Source organism: Impatiens glandulifera, unplaced genomic scaffold (assembly GCF_907164915.1).
Source record: "Impatiens glandulifera unplaced genomic scaffold, dImpGla2.1, whole genome shotgun sequence".
NCBI lineage: Eukaryota > Viridiplantae > Streptophyta > Magnoliopsida > Ericales > Balsaminaceae > Impatiens > Impatiens glandulifera.
Window position 1 is genome coordinate 1 of NW_025919876.1, and position 22143 is coordinate 22143.

The window sequence follows — 22143 nt, forward strand, 5'->3', positions numbered from 1 at the left end:
TTCTCCCTTTTTGATTATATAGAATAAATATTCAAAAATCGTAATGTATGGCTATTTTGAAAAATGTGTTTAGCAATTTCTCCCTTTTTGATGTTTTTCTTAAGAGAAATTTCAAAACAAGTTGATTTTTCAAAAGATGTGTAGTGAAGTCATTACTTTGAAAGGAAATAAGTTTGGTTCTGAAATAAAGCAACTAGTAAATAACATAAGTAAAGTGTTCATTGAAGAAAAATAAGCTAAGGATTGGATGATCCCCCCTTTTCTTTCTCTTTTTGCTTCCTTTCTTCCTTCTCTCTCGCCTTCCATTCCCGTTCCCTTCTTTCAGCGTCAATGCGCCAACCGATAAATACACTTGATATACCGGGAGTTTGCTTGTTGAACCCGAAGCCGCCGCTTACTAGTCTGGGTGGGCGAGGTGGTTGTGCAATTATCAGTCCAGAGCTTGGAGATGCGGTTGATGTTTCAATTGCTTTCTTCTTTCGTCGGTTGAGTCGTGTAATATCCTCTTCTTCTTCTTCATCAAGAGGTTCCTCAAATTGTCCAACCGGTTGAATCTCTTCTAAGCCGCTTCGTTCCGCCCGCTTCATCAAGGTTGCAACCGCCTTACGTTTGTTCTTGTTCCTCGTTTTCATAGAGTGAGAGGCTTGAGCCGGTGTGGATTCTGGTAGAACGACCTTTTTCTTGCTTATTGCATTGCTTGGCTAACTCATGATCTTTGTCTTCGATTTCTTTTCTTAGCCGTTCCCTCTCCTCATCTTCGTCTTGAAGTTTCCTGGCTGTTTCGGCATCAACGCGAATCTGTTCCTGAGTTTTATCAGCTTGCAGTTTAGACAACTCCTCAATCTGAGCTGCCATAGCCTACATCATTTCAAGTAGAGGAGCGGTTGCGGTTTTAATAGATTCGGCGACCATTGACTTGATTGATGTTTGAACTGTTTCTTCAATCCTAGAATGAATTGATGCCCGGACGATTTCGGTCAGATTTGTTTGAACGGTTGCAATCTTCTCATCTGTAGCAATGCTGTACTTGTGAAGACAAGAAATAATTGTGTCAACAACAACTCCCTTCATTTGCTCAAGTCCCGGAGCCTGTTCATTTTGTGGAGGATCGCTGCTCCGGTTTTCTGCTGTCTTAGAGGACTCCCTAGTAACAAAGAAGAGTTTGCTTTGAAAAAGGTCGGCATGCGTTAAAACATGTTTGCACACGTCTCTCCATTCTTCTTCGAGCCGGTCAACATTTTGAATGAGATTATTCCACACCGTATGAAACCGCTCAAGCAATCTTAACTCCATTGGAGTTAGTTCTGCCCCTTCTGCCTCCTTCATGGCATCTTCTACTGCATGCAACCTGGCGTATTCTTGTATTGCCATAGTTTTGGAGAATGCGGCTTGTATTACGTCGGTACCCGTTACCTTAAGAGATTCTTCTTCTAAGGCTACGAGTTTCTCCCAATACTTGTTACCGCTAAGTTCGGGAATCATGTCTAAAAGCCTCGTTTCACAACTAAACTTGACCCATAAATGGTACGGGGAAGCCAGCTCTTCAGCTTCCTTGTTCATATCCCGGATGAATTTCTAGAACATTTCCTCCTCTTCTTCTGCTGAGATGGGGGCCTCGACTTTGGTCATAGTTTGTGAACCGGTTTGGGTTTCATTGTCTCCTTGCACCGGAGAGTCCTCACGCATAATTTTCTTTCCCTTGTTAACCTGAGATGGGCCTTCAGGTGTGATTGTTCGATTTGTTGGCCCGTCTTGAGCCGATTGGAGCGTTGTTTCGGTTGGAACAGATTTGTCCCCAGCCGAACCGGATGGTTCTTTCTCTTCGTTGTTTCCCTCCTGAGCTGGAGGGTTGATGTTTTCTGTTTTGGCCGTTTCTTCGACCGGATGGATTTCACTCTGACCGGTTACCTCAACCCGATCAGTTGGCTTGAGAAGACTTGTCACGTCGTCTTCGGTTTCATGAACAATATTTTGGACCACGTCCACTATAACCTCTGAGGTTCTTAAACCTACGTCGGCCTTTATTTCATCGAGGTTTTTGTTTGGGGACTTGGAGTTTTCGGAATGAATACTAACCTCTTTAGTCGAATTCTCCTTCGACTTTGACTGAGTTTCTTGGCTCCCCGAGGGTTCGGTTTGCCTTGATGATGGGGATTCGGCTGGATTTGGAAGAACTGTGTTGACTGGGATCCGCTGAAAAACATCTGCGGTTCTCTTCGGCGAATTGTCCGAGGATAGCGTTTACTCGGAATCTGCCGGTCCTGGCTGCTCTTCTTAGCTGACTTCTTCTTTCTTCCCCTTTTCTGCTGGGCTTCGGTTTGAGCTGCCTTTCCCTTAGGATCGACTTGTTTTAAACTTTCACCAGCCGGTGCAGATGAGCTGGTTTCTTTTGATGATTTGGTTCTGGATGACTTCGTCCTAGCCGCTTTAGCAATTTTCTTGCTCATCTGCTCAGAGTTGAGAACATTACCAGATGGTAGCGGTTCTCCTTCACTAAGTTCAACTCGAAGGAACTTTAGAATCTTCCCTATTTGCATGGCGTAATCCTGAACCCGTCCGTCCTTCTTTACCACCATCTCGCAGAACTGTTCGAACATAACGGTTCCCCAGTCGATCTTGTCACCACGGACAATTGACATCAACATCTTCAGTTTCAGCTTGGTCAGGTTGTCGAAGTTGCCTCCTCTACCCTGAAGTGATCTCGAATTTATGTTCAGCAGCCATCTGAACTCCGGCTTGAGTTTGTTCTTCCGGCTGAAGTGAGTTACCAGATCCTTGTCATCACTTGATATGGTCAACCGGACAACATTCGATTCTGCATCTGTCAGGTTTGTTTTGAAGTCCAGCCCGGTATTCGGCAAACCGAGCGCTTCTGAGAAGATTTCCTCCGTGATATTAACCGCCTTGCCGTTTACAGTGGCGGAGACCGTCCTCTTCGTTAGAGTCACCGTCGCCAAGAACTCTACAACTTCCGTAGGATGCACGACGAACGAACCAGAAAGATACGTTTCTAGTCCAGAATCTCTCAATGATTGCAGCACGGCCTTGTGTTCTTCCGCAGCGTGTTCGTCGATATCGCTGAAATCGACCTACAACATGTATTGAAATGGTGCCTTATCTAGAGCCATGATGAGATTATGAATAAAGAAGATGAAGAACACGATGATCGGAAATCAGAGAGAGTTTAAGATTTTAGAGAGAGAAAATTTGTGCAAATAATGAAATGTTTTGGACTTATATAGGGAGCAATTTTGAACGGTTAAAAGTTGAATCGTCACTTGGTTTGAGTTTTGGCGCCAAATTTCCCTCCAAAAGTTACTGCAGTAACTTTAGGCGGTAAATGCGGAGAATACCATGGGCGGTAATTTTGTGCGCGGTAAAACCGTGGACGGTAAATTTTGAACTTTTTCAAACATTGTTTGAGATTTTGATTTACCGGAAATTTTGTTAATTGGAAGCTTCGATTAATATGAAGTCTTTTGTTTATTCAGAGCATAACCGGAAAGAGGATTAATGTGAAAAACCGGAGACTTTAATAATATGAAATTTTATAAATAAAGCCGAAACATAAAGAGATTAAATGGTTTTCCGGTCTTATAACAAAATGACCAGAAAACCGGAAGATACATAGAATCAGAGAAGATCGAGTCACTCCCCCTCGATCATTCTATCAACCCACTTGTCCATGGTGTTGTCGGTTATCCGTTCTTCAATCCTCGATATCCATCTGTCCAGCATGGACAGAGTCATGGTGTTGGCTGGTCCGACAAGAACACCGGGCCCGAGGTTGCGACGATGAACCTCCAAGTATTGGCTGATTTGGGGAGCGAAGCCGATCCTTCCCCTTGGAGAAGAAACAAGCTTCTTCAAGTTGTTGAAGAAGTAGGTAGCCCAGTTTATGGGCGATTTGCGGACGATGGTTATCATGATGTCGAAAGTCTCCCGATTATAGTTCTGGTCAGGCATTCGGCCCATGATAGACCGCTGAACCAAGTCATGAAAGACTTGGTATTGAGGAGCAAGATCATCCTTCTCTCCGTGGTCATCGACCAGATGAATGGAGCAGGAGAAGATGAAGGCGTAGTCTTCCTTAGCCGGAAAGTATGGCGTTGGGAAGTCAGAAAATCCTTCGGTTGGAAGGTTGAAGAACTGAGCAAAGTGTTCTTCGGTGATCCGAAGAAATCTTCCATCAATGATGGTCCTTATGCTACTATCATCAAGGATGTGCCCGTTGTTGAAGAACTCAAACACCTCCTCTTCAAGGATGGTGTCCGAACCTTCAAGAAAACCTTGAAGTCCTGATTCTACGATCAGTGCGAAAATGGTTTCTAGAAACCGGGCGTTCAACATTTCACGGAAGTTGACAATGATTGTGTTTCTCAACTCGGCATTTATTTCGGAAGAGAATAAGAGTGAAGATCGAATGATGTTCTTGAAACTTGGAGAGAGAGGAATATCTGAAGTATGTTTTGATGAAGAAGGATGAGGCCTCTTTTATAGCGTGGGCGGTTGGTTGCATTTAATGAGAATATTTGAAAAAATCAGACCGTTTATGTCTGGTCATAAATGTCTTATCAGTTTTCAAGAGGATAAAGTCTTTGTCTGGTTTAATCGGATCAAGCATGCTTCTTGAAAAGCGAATATTTCAGTTTTCAAGACTGATTTGTTTTGATTTGATACGGCGCATTTAATGTTTGTTATTTCTTTAGGATTTCTTTGTTTTGATCGAAAAGGAAAGAAATGATTTTCATTAATGAAGATTACCTAACCGGTAGTACAACAAAATTACCGGTTTGGTGAATGAGAAAAGAGATGAAGAGGGTTTAAACATTTGATGAACCGACAGCTTGATTCCTCTTGGCCTTTGCTGCTTCCCACCGATCGATCAGCTCCTAGATTCTCTCCTTTGTGAGCACGTGCTTCGGATGGAGAGTGACGAAGGGTCCGGAGTGGATATCCAGACTAGCACAGAAACCGCTTAGCTAAGGAGCATAACCAGTTTTGTTTGAGAGAATCATCTTTTTCAGGTTGCTGAAGATGATCTAGGACCAGTTTACCGGTGTCCCAACCGTAACGGCAATCATCATCTCGAAGAGCCTCTGGGTGTAGTAGTAGCTTTTATCTCTACCCAGAACTGACTTTCCCAGAATCTCACATAGAAGCTGGTACTTGTGAGAGAGTTGGCTCTTAGCACCCCAGGGTCTAACCGGGATGTTGGAGTTGGAGAACCGATGACACATTTCCTCAATGGTCACCGAGGAGTAAGTAAGGTCGGTTACCCCTTTAGTGGGTAAACCGCAGTATTTAGCGAAATCTGTCTCGCTGAATAGGAAGGACTGACCATAGACTAGTGCAACGATTATGTCTCGGTGCACCTCTTTTACAGTTTCAAAGAACTCGTCGACTACCAAGTAGTCGAGGATGAATATGTTCTCCAAAAATCCTCTTAGCCCGCTTCTTTCAACGGCTAAGAACATTTCTTTGACTTCATGGTCTTCGTATTGATAAATGGAATTGAAATCAGCGAACAAAATTTTCTTTGCAAGTGGGTTGGAGTTCATGATCTTGAGATAGTTTTAGCTCAAGAGTGTTTTTGTGAATAGTGAATTTTGTGAAGTATTGTGAAGATTAAAAGTTTGTTTATATAGCCAGGGTTCGGCTGGATCAATAGGTTAAGCATGCTTAGTGATGTCATCGATTAGTTAATAGGCTTTAACTTGTTGAAATGTATAATGTTTATTTCCAATGCAAAGTTAATCATTACTAAGATATTCACGATGACAATAAATCTATTGACAAGATGTTAGTCTCCCTCTCGTGATGATGGATACATGTCGTCATCTCGATTGAGGTAAACTATTTTATTAACTACAGGCTTCATTTCTCAAGGTTTGCATGAAAACACGATTAGTTGTCCCAAGTTAACCGGAAGAGTTCAGTTTATCTAAACTAGAATGCATTTGTACTACTCGGTTTTCCGTGACCGGTTTTAGTTGGATATTTTATTCCGGTGTGAAGAAATGTTGAATTGCATCAACATTTGTTCAACTTTGGATTAAGTTTATCCACCTCTACCAGGTCATTTCAACCGCGTAGTATGTAGACATGTGATTTGATATCATGAAGTAATTAGGCATAACCGGAGACTCCTTCCCGGTTAGCATCCTTGAATATTTAATGGCCTATTTGAATATGGTTTGAGAAGCGAGAGCTTCTCCCTGAACGCATATCCCGGTTTTTCATGATGATGTATGTAAACAGTATGCATGTATGATCATGGTATAAGTTGCTTGATATTAGTAAGTCCTAGAATGTTTCTGAAGTGAGAAAACTTAGCTTCCTGTAGCGGTTTGGTGAAGATATCAGCTACTTGTTGCTCGGTTGAGACATATTCCATCCGGATGTGCTTCTCTTGAACATGCTCCCGGATGAAATGATGTCTTATGTCAATGTGCTTCGTTCTTGAGTGCAACACCGGATTGTATGTAATCGCTATCGCATTGGTGTTGTCACAAAATATTGGTGATTCTTCAGCTATTACACCAAAATCCCTTAGTTGCTGGTGGATCCAAAGGAGTTGTGCACAGCAGCTTCCGGCTGCTAGATACTCTGCCTCTACGGTTGACGTTGCAACTGAGGTTTGTTTCTTGCTGCTCCATGTAACTAGCCGGTAATACAGGAATTTGCAAGTTCCACTTGTACTCTTTCTATCGATTTTGCATCCTGCGTAATCCGTGTCTGAGTAACTTATGAGGTTGAAGCTTGAGTCTTTTGGGTACCAAAGTCCAATATCTTGAGTTACCTTCAAATATTTCAGTATTCTTTTAGCTGCGGTGTAATGTGATTGCTTTGGATTTGCTTGAAATCTCCCGCATACTCCAACAGCAAAAAGGATGTCTGGTCGACTGGCTGTTAAGTAGAGCAATGATCCAATAATTCCCCGATATGCTGTGATGTCAACGGCCTGACCATCTTCATCTTTGTCTAACTTTACGGAAGAGCTCATTGGTGTAGCCGCCTCGGCGCATGTGTCCATTCCAAACTACTTTAGCAGTTCGGCTGTGTACTTTGGCTGGCTTATGAACGTTCCGATTTCAATTTGTTTAACCTGAAGTCCTAGGAAGAAACTCAGTTCTCCCATCATACTCATTTGAAATTTGTCAGTCATCATTATCGAGAATTTATCACATAATTTTGGATCGGTTGATCCAAAAATAATATCATCAACATATATTTGAACAAGCAATATGTGTTCCTTTTTCTCAAATTTGAATAGAGTTTTATCAACTGTCCTATTGTAAACTTGTGATTAAACAAGAATTGCGTTAATGTGTCATACTAGGCTCTTGGAGCCTATTTCAAACCGTAAAGGGCTTTGTTTAGCCGGTAAACATGATTTTCGTGCTCTGAGTTTTTGAAACCTGGAGGTTGATTAACATACACCTCTTCGTTTACTTTACCGTTTAGAAAAGCGCTTTTAACATCTATTTGAAAAACTTTGAAATTTTTGAAAGCTCATATGCTAAAAATATTCTAATGGTCTCAAGTCTTGCTATAGGGGAAAATGATTCTTCAAAATCAACGCTTTCTTCCTGTTTATAGCCTTGAGCCACTAACCGGGCTTTGTTCCTCGTAACTAAACCGTCTTCATTGAGTTTATTTCTGAATACCCATCGTGTTCCTATAACCGGTTTGTTTTTCGGTCTAAGGACTAGGTACCAGACTTTATTTCTCTCAAACTCGTTTAATTCTTCTTTCATTGCTAGGATCTAGTCGGGATATGACAATGCTTCATCCACCTTTTTCGGCTCAATTTGTGATATGAAAGCAGAGTTTTCATAGTGTTCCAAATTTTGTTGCCTAGTTCGGACGGGTGAGGATATGTTACCTATTACTAGTTCAAGAGGATGATTTTTGTTCCTTCTGAGGTTTATCCGAGACGTGTCTTCCAAGCTTTCGGTTGGCTGATTAACGTTAGACTGATCGGTAGGCTGAACAAAATCAGACCGACCGATTTCTTTAGTTGAAGCTGAAGAGTCAACTTTCTGCGGTAAAGCAGCTTGAACAGGCTGAGGTTCAGCATCAACCGCTTGATCATTGATAAATCGTCTAAAAACCGGAACCTCATCTTCATCATCAGAGTAGATATTAAAATTTTCCATTCTGTTGTGAAGGTTGAAGGGTAATGTAGTGTTTCGTTCAACCGATTCATCAAAAATAACGTGAGATGTTTCTTCAACTGTTAAAGTCCTAGTGTTATATATCCTATATGCTTTACTTATAGCCGAATATCCAAACATTATTCCTTCATCGGATTTAGCATCAAAAGCGGTCAAATAATTTTTGCCGTTGTTGTGAACAAAACATTTACTACCAAAAATTCGAAAATACCGTATGTTTGGAAATCGATCATAGTATATCTCAAAAGGAGTTTTGGAAAAACGTTTAGTTACTAAAGATCGGTTTTGAGTGTAACATGTGGTATTGATAGCCTCGGCCCAAAACTTTTGAGCGATACACGAATCGGCTATCATTGACCTTGCGGCTTCCTTGAGAGTTCGGTTTCTTCTCTCAGCCAGGCCGTTTGGTTGAGGAGTTCTAGCACTAGACAACTCGTGTCTAATACCGGAATCATCAAGAAAAGTAGTTAATCTGTTGTTTATAAACTCAGTTCCTCTATCACTTCTGATTTTGTTTACCCGAATAGATTTTTCATTTTGTATTCTCAAAATCAGTTTGATCGGGTTTGGTGTTGCTTGATTTTTTAGAGGCTAGAAATGTTACCCAAGTAAATTTAGAGTAATCATCAATAACTACTATAGTATATTGCATGCTTCCTAGGCTAGTTACTCTAACCGGACCAAACAGATCCATATGCAGGAGTTCTAAGCATCGTTCAGATTGATGATTTCCTTTACTTTTGAAAGATGACTTTATCTGTTTACCCATTTGACATGCAGCACACACTTTATCTTTTGCAAATTTAACATTTGGAAAACCGTGAACTAATTTCTTAGAACATATGAAGTTGATTGTTTTGAAATTCAAATGGTTTAGCCGTTTATGCTAGAGCCAGTTTGGATCATTTCCAGCTATCATGCATACATATTTTTCAAAATCATTTTTCCAATCAACTTTGTATATGTTTCCCATTCGGTTACCGGTTAAAAGGATGTCATTTGGATGATTCTTAACTAAGCATGCATTCTTATGAAACTCGACTTTGTATCCTACATCACACATTTCACTGATGCTTAACAAGTTAAAATACAGGTTTTCTACTAGTAGTACATTATTTATAGACAGGTTACCATGGACAATTTTACTCTTGCCCACGGTTCTACCTTTTGAGTTGTCACCAAACGTGATAATCGCTCCGGTTTCATAGGTGATGTCTGCTAGTAACTTATCGTTGCCGGTCATGTGTCTTGAGCATCCACTGTCCAGATACCATTCCGAGTTCTTTAGTCGGTTGCTTCTCCTAACTTGTAAAAGAAAAGTATTTACACCTTTTTGGTACCCACATTCAGTTGGGTCCATGGTTGATTAGTCCCTTTGGGATCCAGACTTGAATGAGTCGGATCACCTTCCCGGTATCTGTTCTTATGGTATTCGGCTTAACTTCTTGATCCTTGCTCAAGAATGCCTTATATCGCGGTGAAGAATGTTTTTGAGATCGAAATGTACTTGTTTTATTTTGTTTATTTTCTGTCCGGTTGGCTTTCCTTCTCTCAGGATGAAGCCATTTTTCTGATTCAGTTGGGTTTACATATTTTAGTTCCGGTTTTATGACAGTTTCTACCTCATTATTGGTTAAAGAGCTCTTGACAAATCTTATGAATGGAAGATTGTCTTTTGTGAATTTCATCCCGTTAAATAGATTTGGTTCGTTTGATTTGTTTTGTTTATATCCAATACAAAATCTACACTTAGGATGTCTTTTATAGTTACACATCTGATCTACGGCTTTACGAGATCTTTCCCACGCAACTGTAACATATAGTGCTCGTTCATCGACTTCAGTTACCGGTTGAACTGTCTCCTCATTTTCTAAGGATAGTTTAGCCGATTCATACACTGTGGTTTCGCATGATTCATCAGCGATACCACTTGACTCTACGGTTTTATGTTATACCAGAGTCGGTATATAGGCAGATATGTTTCTGAACTCAGCGACTATTTCATTGAGTGAAGAAATCAAATCTTCTTTAGTGAACTCATCAGAAGAGAAATCAAATACCTCTTCGTCGTTTGCTATGAAACATGTTACTCTTTCCTCATCATTTTCGTTGTCGGAGTATGCCCATTCACTTCTGCCGTCGGATGCAATGAGTGTCTTCTGTATTTCCTTCCCTTCATCGGCTTGTTGGTTATCGTTTCTCCGGTAATCGTTTCGTTGGTTGTCATTTCTCCGATAATCATTCTCTTGGTAGTTGTTACCCTGGTACCGGTTGCCTTGGTAGTTGTTGCCTTGATAGTTGCTTTCCGGTTTTCTGTCGTCTCTTCTTGGTTTCCTGCATTCTGACCTGAAATGTCCAAAACCATCACAGTTATAACATCTTTTATTTGATTTATCGGCATAATTATAACTAAAGTTGTTGTTAGATGGCGGCTGGTTCTTCTTCATGAATTTCCCAAATTTCTAAGCTAACATCGCCATCACATCTTCACTGATCTGATCAGCGTTTTTGACTGGAGCCGGAACGGTTGATACTTGGAACGCTGGTTCCACCGATGTAACCAAAGTTCTGGTTGCGGTTGACGTAGATGCTTCATCTTCGATCCGAGACTTAATCTCAACTCGTATGCTTTTAGATCCTCAAACACGTCATGCAACTTCATCTACCCGAGGTTGCTTGATTCCCTCATCACTATGGTTTTGATATCCCATGTGCTTGGCAGTAATCTTAAGGTTTTAATGATTACTTCTCGGTTGTCGTATCTCTTTCCGAGTGTTTGAAGCTCGTTGACCACGCTGGTGAACCGGTTGCTGAATTCTTTCATGTTTTCCCCCGGTTTCATCCTGATGTTCTCATATTTTTGTGTGGCCACCAAGATTTTGTTCTCCTTTGTCCTTTCGTTTCCTTCATGGATCTGAATGATCGTCTCCCGGGCTTCCTTTGCATTATCACAATCTGATATCTTGTTCAAGGTGTTATCGTCTATATCCTTGTAGATGTGCCTCATGCAATGGTTGTCCAGGTTGCTCCGTCTTCGATCTTCAGTTGTCAATGTATCTATATCTTTGTTGATATTGATTGGCCCTTCCTTCAGGACTCTTCTCATCTCATCATCCAGCGTAATCAGATGTAGATACATCTGTTTCTTCTAGCTGCTAAACGCTTCACTGTTTAACATTGGTGGCTTGTCGCTGTGGGTCATGCTTCCCATTTTCTTCGGTTGCTTGAGTGCTAAGAACCTGGCTCTAATACCACTTGTTAGGATTGGGGACGCCCTTGGAAGACCGAGGTGTTCCGGTTCTGGAAGGGTGGTCTCTTACACAACACAAGCCACACTTTGGTGATAGTCCGGTTAGAGACTACAACCGCACTCAGTACTACGCAAATTGTCACAGACTCTTGAACCGGGTTCAAGGGCAGAAATGTTTGTTTCAGTCTGAAGCAACGTATGCGATTTAGTTTTGATGAGATTAACAAGGAATCGGTTAGATGGAATATATGAACCAGTTTTGTTAAGGATTATGTTTAGGTTGGTAATAGTTCGGTTTTTAGAGTGAGTAAGCCGGAAATAAAAGAAATGACACGAGACAAGATTTTTTATGGATGTTCGGAGCAAACCCTCCTACGTCACCCATTCTTCTCAGATTATGAGAAGGATCTCCACTAACTTTCAAGGTTACAGCAATTACACTGCCGGTCGAGCCTAACTCACTACTCGCCGGTTACACCAACTCACTCTTGATGTAATACAATAATATGACACAATAAAACTTTCGGTAAAATGAAATAACAAAGTTTGGATCGCGCGTGAGATTTCTTTCTCTCTCTTAAGATGTTCGTCACTATCATTAATGAGGTTGCTTCGTCTTCCTTTTATAGTGAAGAGCAATTCAACGGTCACTTTCTTCTCTCACCGTGTGATTGGTCAGTTCAAAGTCACGCCGGTTCAGAGAGGTTGCTTGCATGTTTCAACTTCCTGACACTTGGCAAGCATGCAGATGCCTCTTAGGTATAGATGACGTAGCCGGTTTGCAGATTTGGACACGTGTTAGGCATGCACCTTCCGGCTGTCTGAGTCGGATCTTCGGATCATCAGTTTCATCATTGTCTTTATCGCATGCTTCTGATCAGGATCTTATCTTCTTTTATTTTCCCAAGACACGTCTATTTCATCACATTACGTCATCTTTGTAACTTTTAGTTTCCGGTTGACTCTTTCATAGTATGATCCGGCTTGGAATGTAAACTTTTATTTGCTAGCCGGTCTGTTGAGAATGTTGAGGTATGTTGATACCGGTTTCTCTTGATCATGGATTGATCATCTGGAGCCGGATTGCTTTTATATGTTCCTCAGCCGGTTTATGCAGTTCCAACCGGTTTGAAAATTAACTTACTTAATTTTTCTATCAAACTTTCATTAATTAGACTCCACGTCTAATTATCCAATAACCATTAGACTACACGTCTAACTCCACTGAGTTAGACTGCACGTCTAATTCCGGTTCTATCTCAAACTTGTCTGAAGAAGTTAGACGCACGTCTAACTTTCATTAATTAGACTCCACGTCTAATTATCCAATAACCATTAGACTGCATGTCTAACTCCACTGTGTTAGACTGCACGTCTAATTCCGGTTCTACCTCAGACTTGTCTGAAGGAGTGAGACGCATGTCTAATTTTCACATTCTATTAGACTGCACGTCTAACTCCACTGAGTTAGACTGCACGTCTAATTCCGCATAAATTAGACTACCCGTCTAATTACAAATATATTAGACTACACGTCTAACTTCGATGAGTTAGACTGTACGTCTAATTCCGAATATCAATTAGACTACTCGTCTAATTGCAAACATATTAGACTTACATCTAATTCTATGTATTCATTAGACTTGCGTTTAATTTTTTACATTCATTAGACTACACGTCTAATTCCGATGAGTTAGACTGTACGTTTAATTTTGTTGAATGTCAAAAACGGTCTAATGACCCTCATTAGATTCAAGTCTTATGAAATATTGTTTCAATACATCTGTATTAAAACTCATAAGTTATTTCATCATCAAAATTCCAGTTGTTAAATTAATTCTACATTTAGTCAAAGTAATTTGACCCAACACCTCGAGTGCGAGGGTGAGAGAATATAAGGTCCCTTGTCAAGCATGGAAAAATTAAGACGTGAGAATTTATTTTTGAACAGAATACACTACGATGTAAAGAATTTATCTACGTGGTTCTTTTGAAGGAAGATAATTTTGAAGGATTAAAATTAAAAGGGAATAATTCAAATAACACATTCATCAATAGTGTGAATTAAACACTCATAGATAAGAAAATGTCGAAGCTTAAACTCAATTGTAGGGTGCCTCCGATTAGAGTACCCAACAAAAATAGGCGTATGCCACGTATTGCAAAGAACACACGGTATTCTTTAGTAAAAGGCGAAAGAATAGTTCGCTTTGTGTCCAGTGCGTGGCTTTGTAATTTCCTATGATCACCAACTCCTCTCTTATAAAAATTTTGGAATCCCATTTTCGATTCATCTAGCAATGTGGGACGACACTTTTTTTTAGTGTCGTTATTGAACCAAATGTTTTCTTTTCTTGTTTATTTAAAAAACATAATAATTCATTAACATTTTCAAGAATTTGATATTTTTAAATAAATAATTTTATTGAACTCATACTTTTTGTATGCGAATGGCAATAACGACGGGGGGAAATACCGTCGCTATTGAGTTCTCACGCGCCCGCCGCCCGCCGCTCGTAGATGAGAATTAGCGACTGTAGACTACGTTTACTTTTTTATTTTCTTCGGATTATTATCGTTCTAGTCGGGTAGGTATTATGAAAACAATTCAGCCCGGATAGATTTTATATCCTAGCTCCTCCCTTGGACACCTTATCAATACCACATAAGGGGTACCTCCCCATTCATTTTCTCACATAACTTCAATATTCCCTCAAAACTAAACACTAGAAATCGAGGGCATACTTTGAACGAGCCTATTTCTCTATATACAAGCATTCCTTCCTTCAAAAACACTCTAGTACTCGACCGCAAGAAATAGCACCTGTCCACTCATTTCTATAAATTATCCCACATCGATCCTCTAACTCAAAAATAAATTCTTCTTGAGAAGGGGAGCGAGAGAAGACTATGTCCCTTCGGGGACATCCGATAAAATTGGAACGATACAGAGAAGATTAGCATGGCCCCTGCGCAAGGATGACACGCACAAATCGAGAAATGGTCCAAATTTTTTTTTTACCATTTTTCTTCTCTAACGCCTACGCCGCCGACCGGGGGGGAGAAATATTGTCGTTTTTTTGTACTTTAGCAGTTTTCACGTAGTGAAACTTGCAGAATTTATTTCACAAAACAACTAACTAATTTAGATGAAGAAAAATAAAAGACATGTTGTAGGTTCCATTTACTACAAACTTCATCCCTTTTTTTTATTTGCACCTCTAACTAACGGGTCGGGTCATCTCGAGTGCGAGGGTGAGAGAATATAAGGTCCCTTGTCAAGCATGGAAAAATTAAGACGTGAGAATCTATTTTTGAACAGAATACACTACGATGTAAAGAATTTATCTACGCGGTTCTTTTGAAGGAAGATAATTTTGAAGGATTAAAATTAAAAGGGAATAATTCAAATAACACATTCATCAATAGTGTGAATTAAACACTCATAGATAAGAAAATGTCGAAGCTTAAACTCAATTGTAGGGTGCCTCCGATTAGAGGACCCAACAAAAATAGGCGTATGCCACGTATTGCAAAGAACACACGGTATTCTTTAGTAAAAGGCGAAAGAATAGTTCGCTTTGTGTCCAGTGCGTGGCTTTGTAATTTCCTATGATCACCAACTCCTCTCTTATAAAAATTTTGGAATCCCATTTTCGATTCATCTAGCAATGTGGGACGACACTTTTTTTTAGTGTCGTTATTGAACCAAATGTTTTCTTTTCTTGTTTATTTAAAAAACATAATAATTCATTAACATTTTCAAGAATTTGATATTTTTAAATAAATAATTTTATTGAACTCATTCTTTTTGTATGCGAATGGCAATAACGACGGGGGAAATACCGTCGCTATTGAGTTCTCACGCGCACGCCGCCCGACGCTCGCCGCTCGTAGATGAGAATTAGCGACTGTAGACTACGTTTACTTTTTTATTTGCTTCGGATTATTATCGTTCTAGTCGGGTAGGTATTATGAAAACAATTCAGCCCGGATAGATTTTATATCCTAGCTCCTCCCTTGGACACCTTATCAATACCACATAAGGGGTACCTCCCCATTCATTTTCTCACATAACTTCAATATTCCCTCAAAACTAAACACTAGAAATCGAGGGCATACTTTGAACGAGCCTATTTCTCTATATACAAGCATTCCTTCCTTCAAAAACACTCTAGTACTCGACCGCAAGAAATAGCACCTGTCCACTCATTTCTATAAATTATCCCACATCGATCCTCTAACTCAAAAATAAATTCTTCTTGAGAAGGGGAGCGAGAGAAGACTATGTCCCTTCGGGGACATCCGATAAAATTGGAACGATACAGAGAAGATTAGCATGGCCCCTGCGCAAGGATGACACGCACAAATCGAGAAATGGTCCAAATTTTTTTTTACCATTTTTCTTCTCTAACGCCTACGCCGCCGACCGGGGGGAGAAATATTGTCGTTTTTTGTACTTTAGCAGTTTTCACGTAGTGAAACTTGCAGAATTTATTTCACAAAACAACTAACTAATTTAGATGAAGAAAAATAAAAGACATGTTGTAGGTTCCATTTACTACAAACTTCATCCCTTTTTTTTATTTGCACCTCTAACTAACGGGTCGGGTCATCTCGAGTGCGAGGGTGAGAGAATATAAGGTCCCTTGTCAAGCATGGAAAAATTAAGACGTGAGAATCTATTTTTGAACAGAATACACTACGATGTAAAGAATTTATCTACGCGGTTCTTTTGAAGGAAGATAATTTTGAAGGATTAAAATTAAAAGGGAATAATTCAAATAACACATTCATCAATAGTGTGAATTAAACACTCATAGATAAGAAAATGTCGAAGCTTAAACTCAATTGTAGGGTGCCTCCGATTAGAGTACCCAACAAAAATAGGCGTATGCCACGTATTGCAAAGAACACACGGTATTCTTTAGTAAAAGGCGAAAGAATAGTTCGCTTTGTGTCCAGTGCGTGGCTTTGTAATTTCCTATGATCACCAACTCCTCTCTTATAAAAATTTTGGAATCCCATTTTCGATTCATCTAGCAATGTGGGACGACACTTTTTTTTAGTGTCGTTATTGAACCAAATGTTTTCTTTTCTTGTTTATTTAAAAAACATAATAATTCATTAACATTTTCAAGAATTTGATATTTTTAAATAAATAATTTTATTGAACTCATTCTTTTTGTATGCGAATGGTAATAACGACGGGGGGAAATACCGTCGCTATTGAGTTCTCACGCGCCCGCCGCCCGCCGTTTGCCGCCCGCCGCTCGCCGCTCGTAGATGAGAATTAGCGATTGTAGACTACGTTTACTTTTTTATTTGCTTCGGATTATTATCGTTCTAGTCGGGTAGGTATTATGAAAACAATTCAGCCCGGATAGATTTTATATCCTAGCTCCTCCCTCGGACACCTTATCAATACCACATAAGGTTCGTTTGATTTGTTTTGTTTATATCCAATACAAAATCTACACTTAGGATGTCTTTTATAGTTACACATCTGATCTACGGCTTTACGAGATCTTTCCCACGCAACTGTAACATATAGTGCTCGTTCATCGACTTCAGTTACCGGTTGAACTGTCTCCTCATTTTCTAAGGATAGTTTAGCCGATTCATACACTGTGGTTTCGCATGATTCATCAGCGATACCACTTGACTCTACGGTTTTATGTTATACTAGAGTCGGTATATAGGCAGATATGTTTCTGAACTCAGCGACTATTTCATTGAGTGAAGAAATCAAATCTTCTTTAGTGAACTCATCAGAAGAGAAATCAAATACCTCTTCGTCGTTTGCTATGAAACATGTTACTCTTTCCTCATCATTTTCGTTGTCGGAGTATGCCCATTCACTTCTGCCGTCGGATGCAATGAGTGTCTTCTGTATTTCCTTCCCTTCATCGGCTTGTTGGTTATCGTTTCTCCGGTAATCGTTTCGTTGGTTGTCATTTCTCCGATAATCATTCTCTTGGTAGTTGTTACCCTGGTACCGGTTGCCTTGGTAGTTGTTGCCTTGATAGTTGCTTTCCGGTTTTCTGTCGTCTCTTCTTGGTTTCCTGCATTCTGACCTGAAATGTCCAAAACCATCACAGTTATAACATCTTTTATTTGATTTATCGGCATAATTATAACTAAAGTTGTTGTTAGATGGCGGCTGGTTCTTCTTCATGAATTTCCCAAATTTCTAAGCTAACATCGCCATCACATCTTCACTGATCTGATCAGCGTTTTTGACTGGAGCCGGAACGGTTGATACTTGGAACGCTGGTTCCACCGATGTAACCAAAGTTCTGGTTGCGGTTGACGTAGATGCTTCATCTTCGATCCGAGACTTAATCTCAACTCGTATGCTTTTAGATCCTCAAACACGTCATGCAACTTCATCTACCCGAGGTTGCTTGATTCCCTCATCACTATGGTTTTGATATCCCATGTGCTTGGCAGTAATCTTAAGGTTTTAATGATTACTTCTCGGTTGTCGTATCTCTTTCCGAGTGTTTGAAGCTCGTTGACCACGCTGGTGAACCGGTTGCTGAATTCTTTCATGTTTTCCCCCGGTTTCATCCTGATGTTCTCATATTTTTGTGTGGCCACCAAGATTTTGTTCTCCTTTGTCCTTTCGTTTCCTTCATGGATCTGAATGATCGTCTCCCGGGCTTCCTTTGCATTATCACAATCTGATATCTTGTTCAAGGTGTTATCGTCTATATCCTTGTAGATGTGCCTCATGCAATGGTTGTCCAGGTTGCTCCGTCTTCGATCTTCAGTTGTCAATGTATCTATATCTTTGTTGATATTGATTGGCCCTTCCTTCAGGACTCTTCTCATCTCATCATCCAGCGTAATCAGATGTAGATACATCTGTTTCTTCTAGCTGCTAAACGCTTCACTGTTTAACATTGGTGGCTTGTCGCTGTGGGTCATGCTTCCCATTTTCTTCGGTTGCTTGAGTGCTAAGAACCTGGCTCTAATACCACTTGTTAGGATTGGGGACGCCCTTGGAAGACCGAGGTGTTCCGGTTCTGGAAGGGTGGTCTCTTACACAACACAAGCCACACTTTGGTGATAGTCCGGTTAGAGACTACAACCGCACTCAGTACTACGCAAATTGTCACAGACTCTTGAACCGGGTTCAAGGGCAGAAATGTTTGTTTCAGTCTGAAGCAACGTATGCGATTTAGTTTTGATGAGATTAACAAGGAATCGGTTAGATGGAATATATGAACCAGTTTTGTTAAGGATTATGTTTAGGTTGGTAATAGTTCGGTTTTTAGAGTGAGTAAGCCGGAAATAAAAGAAATGACACGAGACAAGATTTTTTATGGATGTTCGGAGCAAACCCTCCTACGTCACCCATTCTTCTCAGATTATGAGAAGGATCTCCACTAACTTTCAAGGTTACAGCAATTACACTGCCGGTCGAGCCTAACTCACTACTCGCCGGTTACACCAACTCACTCTTGATGTAATACAATAATATGACACAATAAAACTTTCGGTAAAATGAAATAACAAAGTTTGGATCGCGCGTGAGATTTCTTTCTCTCTCTTAAGATGTTCGTCACTATCATTAATGAGGTTGCTTCGTCTTCCTTTTATAGTGAAGAGCAATTCAACGGTCACTTTCTTCTCTCACCGTGTGATTGGTCAGTTCAAAGTCACGCCGGTTCAGAGAGGTTGCTTGCATGTTTCAACTTCCTGACACTTGGCAAGCATGCAGATGCCTCTTAGGTATAGATGACGTAGCCGGTTTGCAGATTTGGACACGTGTTAGGCATGCACCTTCCGGCTGTCTGAGTCGGATCTTCGGATCATCAGTTTCATCATTGTCTTTATCGCATGCTTCTGATCAGGATCTTATCTTCTTTTATTTTCCCAAGACACGTCTATTTCGTCACATTACGTCATCTTTGTAACTTTTAGTTTCCGGTTGACTCTTTCATAGTATGATCCGGCTTGGAATGTAAACTTTTATTTGCTAGCCGGTCTGTTGAGAATGTTGAGGTATGTTGATACCGGTTTCTCTTGATCATGGATTGATCATCTGGAGCCGGATTGCTTTTATATGTTCCTCAGCCGGTTTATGCAGTTCCAGCCGGTTTGAAAATTAACTTACTTAATTTTTCTATCAAACTTTCATTAATTAGACTCCACGTCTAATTATCCAATAACCATTAGACTACACGTCTAACTCCACTGAGTTAGACTGCACGTCTAATTCCGGTTCTATCTCAAACTTGTCTGAAGAAGTTAGACGCACGTCTAACTTTCATTAATTAGACTCCACGTCTAATTATCCAATAACCATTAGACTGCATGTCTAACTCCACTGTGTTAGACTGCACGTCTAATTCCGGTTCTACCTCAGACTTGTCTGAAGGAGTGAGACGCATGTCTAATTTTCACATTCTATTAGACTGCACGTCTAACTCCACTGAGTTAGACTGCACGTCTAATTCCGCATAAATTAGACTACCCGTCTAATTACAAATATATTAGACTACACGTCTAACTTCGATGAGTTAGACTGTACGTCTAATTCCGAATATCAATTAGACTACTCGTCTAATTGCAAACATATTAGACTTACATCTAATTCTATGTATTCATTAGACTTGCGTTTAATTTTTTACATTCATTAGACTACACGTCTAATTCCGATGAGTTAGACTGTACGTTTAATTTTGTTGAATGTCAAAAACGGTCTAATGACCCTCATTAGATTCAAGTCTTATGAAATATTGTTTCAATACATCTGTATTAAAACTCATAAGTTATTTCATCATCAAAATTCCAGTTGTTAAATTAATTCTACATTTAGTCAAAGTAATTTGACCCAACACCTCGAGTGCGAGGGTGAGAGAATATAAGGTCCCTTGTCAAGCATGGAAAAATTAAGACGTGAGAATTTATTTTTGAACAGAATACACTACGATGTAAAGAATTTATCTACGTGGTTCTTTTGAAGGAAGATAATTTTGAAGGATTAAAATTAAAAGGGAATAATTCAAATAACACATTCATCAATAGTGCGAATTAAACACTCATAGATAAAAAAATGTCGAAGCTTAAACTCAATTGTAGGGTGCCTCCGATTAGAGTACCCAACAAAAATAGGCGTATGCCACGTATTGCAAAGAACACACGGTATTCTTTAGTAAAAGGCGAAAGAATAGTTCGCTTTGTGTCCAGTGCGTGGCTTTGTAATTTCCTATGATCACCAACTCCTCTCTTATAAAAATTTTGGAATCCCATTTTCGATTCATCTAGCAATGTGGGACGACACTTTTTTTTTAGTGTCGTTATTGAACCAAATGTTTTCTTTTCTTGTTTATTTAAAAAACATAATAATTCATTAACATTTTCAAGAATTTGATATTTTTAAATAAATAATTTTATTGAACTCATTCTTTTTGTATGCGAATGGCAATAACGACGGGGGGAAATACCGTCGCTATTGAGTTCTCACGCGCACGCCGCCTGCCGCTCGTAGATGAGAATTAGCGACTGTAGACTACGTTTACTTTTTTATTTGCTTCGGATTATTATCGTTCTAGTCGGGTAGGTATTATGAAAACAATTCAGCCCGGATAGATTTTATATCCTAGCTCCTCCCTTGGACACCTTATCAATACCACATAAGGGGTACCTCCCCATTCATTTTCTCACATAACTTCAATATTCCCTCAAAACTAAACACTAGAAATCGAGGGCATACTTTGAACGAGCCTATTTCTCTATATACAAGCATTCCTTCCTTCAAAAACACTCTAGTACTCGACCGCAAGAAATAGCACCTGTCCACTCATTTCTATAAATTATCCCACATCGATCCTCTAACTCAAAAATAAATTCTTCTTGAGAAGGGGAGCGAGAGAAGACTATGTCCCTTCGGGGACATCCGATAAAATTGGAACGATACAGAGAAGATTAGCATGGCCCCTGCGCAAGGATGACACGCACAAATCGAGAAATGGTCCAAATTTTTTTTACCATTTGTCTTCTCTAACGCCTACGCCGCCGACCGGGGGGGAGAAATATTGTCGTTTTTTGTACTTTAGCAGTTTTCACGTAGTGAAACTTGCAGAATTTATTTCACAAAACAACTAACTAATTTAGATGAAGAAAAATAAAAGACATGTTGTAGGTTCCATTTACTACAAACTTCATCCCTTTTTTTTATTTGCACCTCTAACTAACGGGTCGGGTCATCTCGAGTGCGAGGGTGAGAGAATATAAGGTCCCTTGTCAAGCATGGAAAAATTAAGACGTGAGAATCTATTTTTGAACAGAATACACTACGATGTAAAGAATTTATCTACGCGGTTCTTTTGAAGGAAGATAATTTTGAAGGATTAAAATTAAAAGGGAATAATTCAAATAACACATTCATCAATAGTGTGAATTAAACACTCATAGATAAGAAAATGTCGAAGCTTAAACTCAATTGTAGGGTGCCTCCGATTAGAGTACCCAACAAAAATAGGCGTATGCCACGTATTGCAAAGAACACACGGTATTCTTTAGTAAAAGGCGAAAGAATAGTTCGCTTTGTGTCCAGTGCGTGGCTTTGTAATTTCCTATGATCACCAACTCCTCTCTTATAAAAATTTTGGAATCCCATTTTCGATTCATCTAGCAATGTGGGACGACACTTTTTTTTAGTGTCGTTATTGAACCAAATGTTTTCTTTTCTTGTTTATT

At 39.8% G+C, this 22143-nt stretch overlaps 8 non-coding genes across 8 annotated transcripts; 3 read left to right on the forward strand and 5 right to left on the reverse strand.

Annotated features, from left to right (window-relative positions):
• Nucleotides 1-13544: 13544 nt before the first annotated feature.
• Nucleotides 13545-13659, reverse strand: LOC124918578. The gene has a single exon (XR_007097453.1). It is a non-coding gene; the product is annotated as a U5 spliceosomal RNA (small nuclear RNA).
• A 683-nt stretch (nucleotides 13660-14342) lies between these two features.
• LOC124918572 lies at nucleotides 14343-14445 on the forward strand. Its single transcript, XR_007097447.1, has one exon. It is a non-coding gene; the product is annotated as a U6 spliceosomal RNA (small nuclear RNA).
• Nucleotides 14446-14915: 470 nt separating this feature from the next.
• LOC124918567 lies at nucleotides 14916-15030 on the reverse strand. Its single transcript, XR_007097442.1, has one exon. It is a non-coding gene; the product is annotated as a U5 spliceosomal RNA (small nuclear RNA).
• Nucleotides 15031-15719: 689 nt separating this feature from the next.
• On the forward strand, nucleotides 15720-15822 carry LOC124918573. Its single transcript, XR_007097448.1, has one exon. It is a non-coding gene; the product is annotated as a U6 spliceosomal RNA (small nuclear RNA).
• Nucleotides 15823-16289: 467 nt separating this feature from the next.
• Nucleotides 16290-16404, reverse strand: LOC124918580. Its single transcript, XR_007097455.1, has one exon. It is a non-coding gene; the product is annotated as a U5 spliceosomal RNA (small nuclear RNA).
• A 4121-nt stretch (nucleotides 16405-20525) lies between these two features.
• Nucleotides 20526-20640, reverse strand: LOC124918582. Its single transcript, XR_007097456.1, has one exon. It is a non-coding gene; the product is annotated as a U5 spliceosomal RNA (small nuclear RNA).
• Nucleotides 20641-21324: 684 nt separating this feature from the next.
• LOC124918576 lies at nucleotides 21325-21427 on the forward strand. Its single transcript, XR_007097451.1, has one exon. It is a non-coding gene; the product is annotated as a U6 spliceosomal RNA (small nuclear RNA).
• A 467-nt stretch (nucleotides 21428-21894) lies between these two features.
• LOC124918583 lies at nucleotides 21895-22009 on the reverse strand. Its single transcript, XR_007097457.1, has one exon. It is a non-coding gene; the product is annotated as a U5 spliceosomal RNA (small nuclear RNA).
• Between the last annotated feature and the right edge of the window lie 134 nt (nucleotides 22010-22143).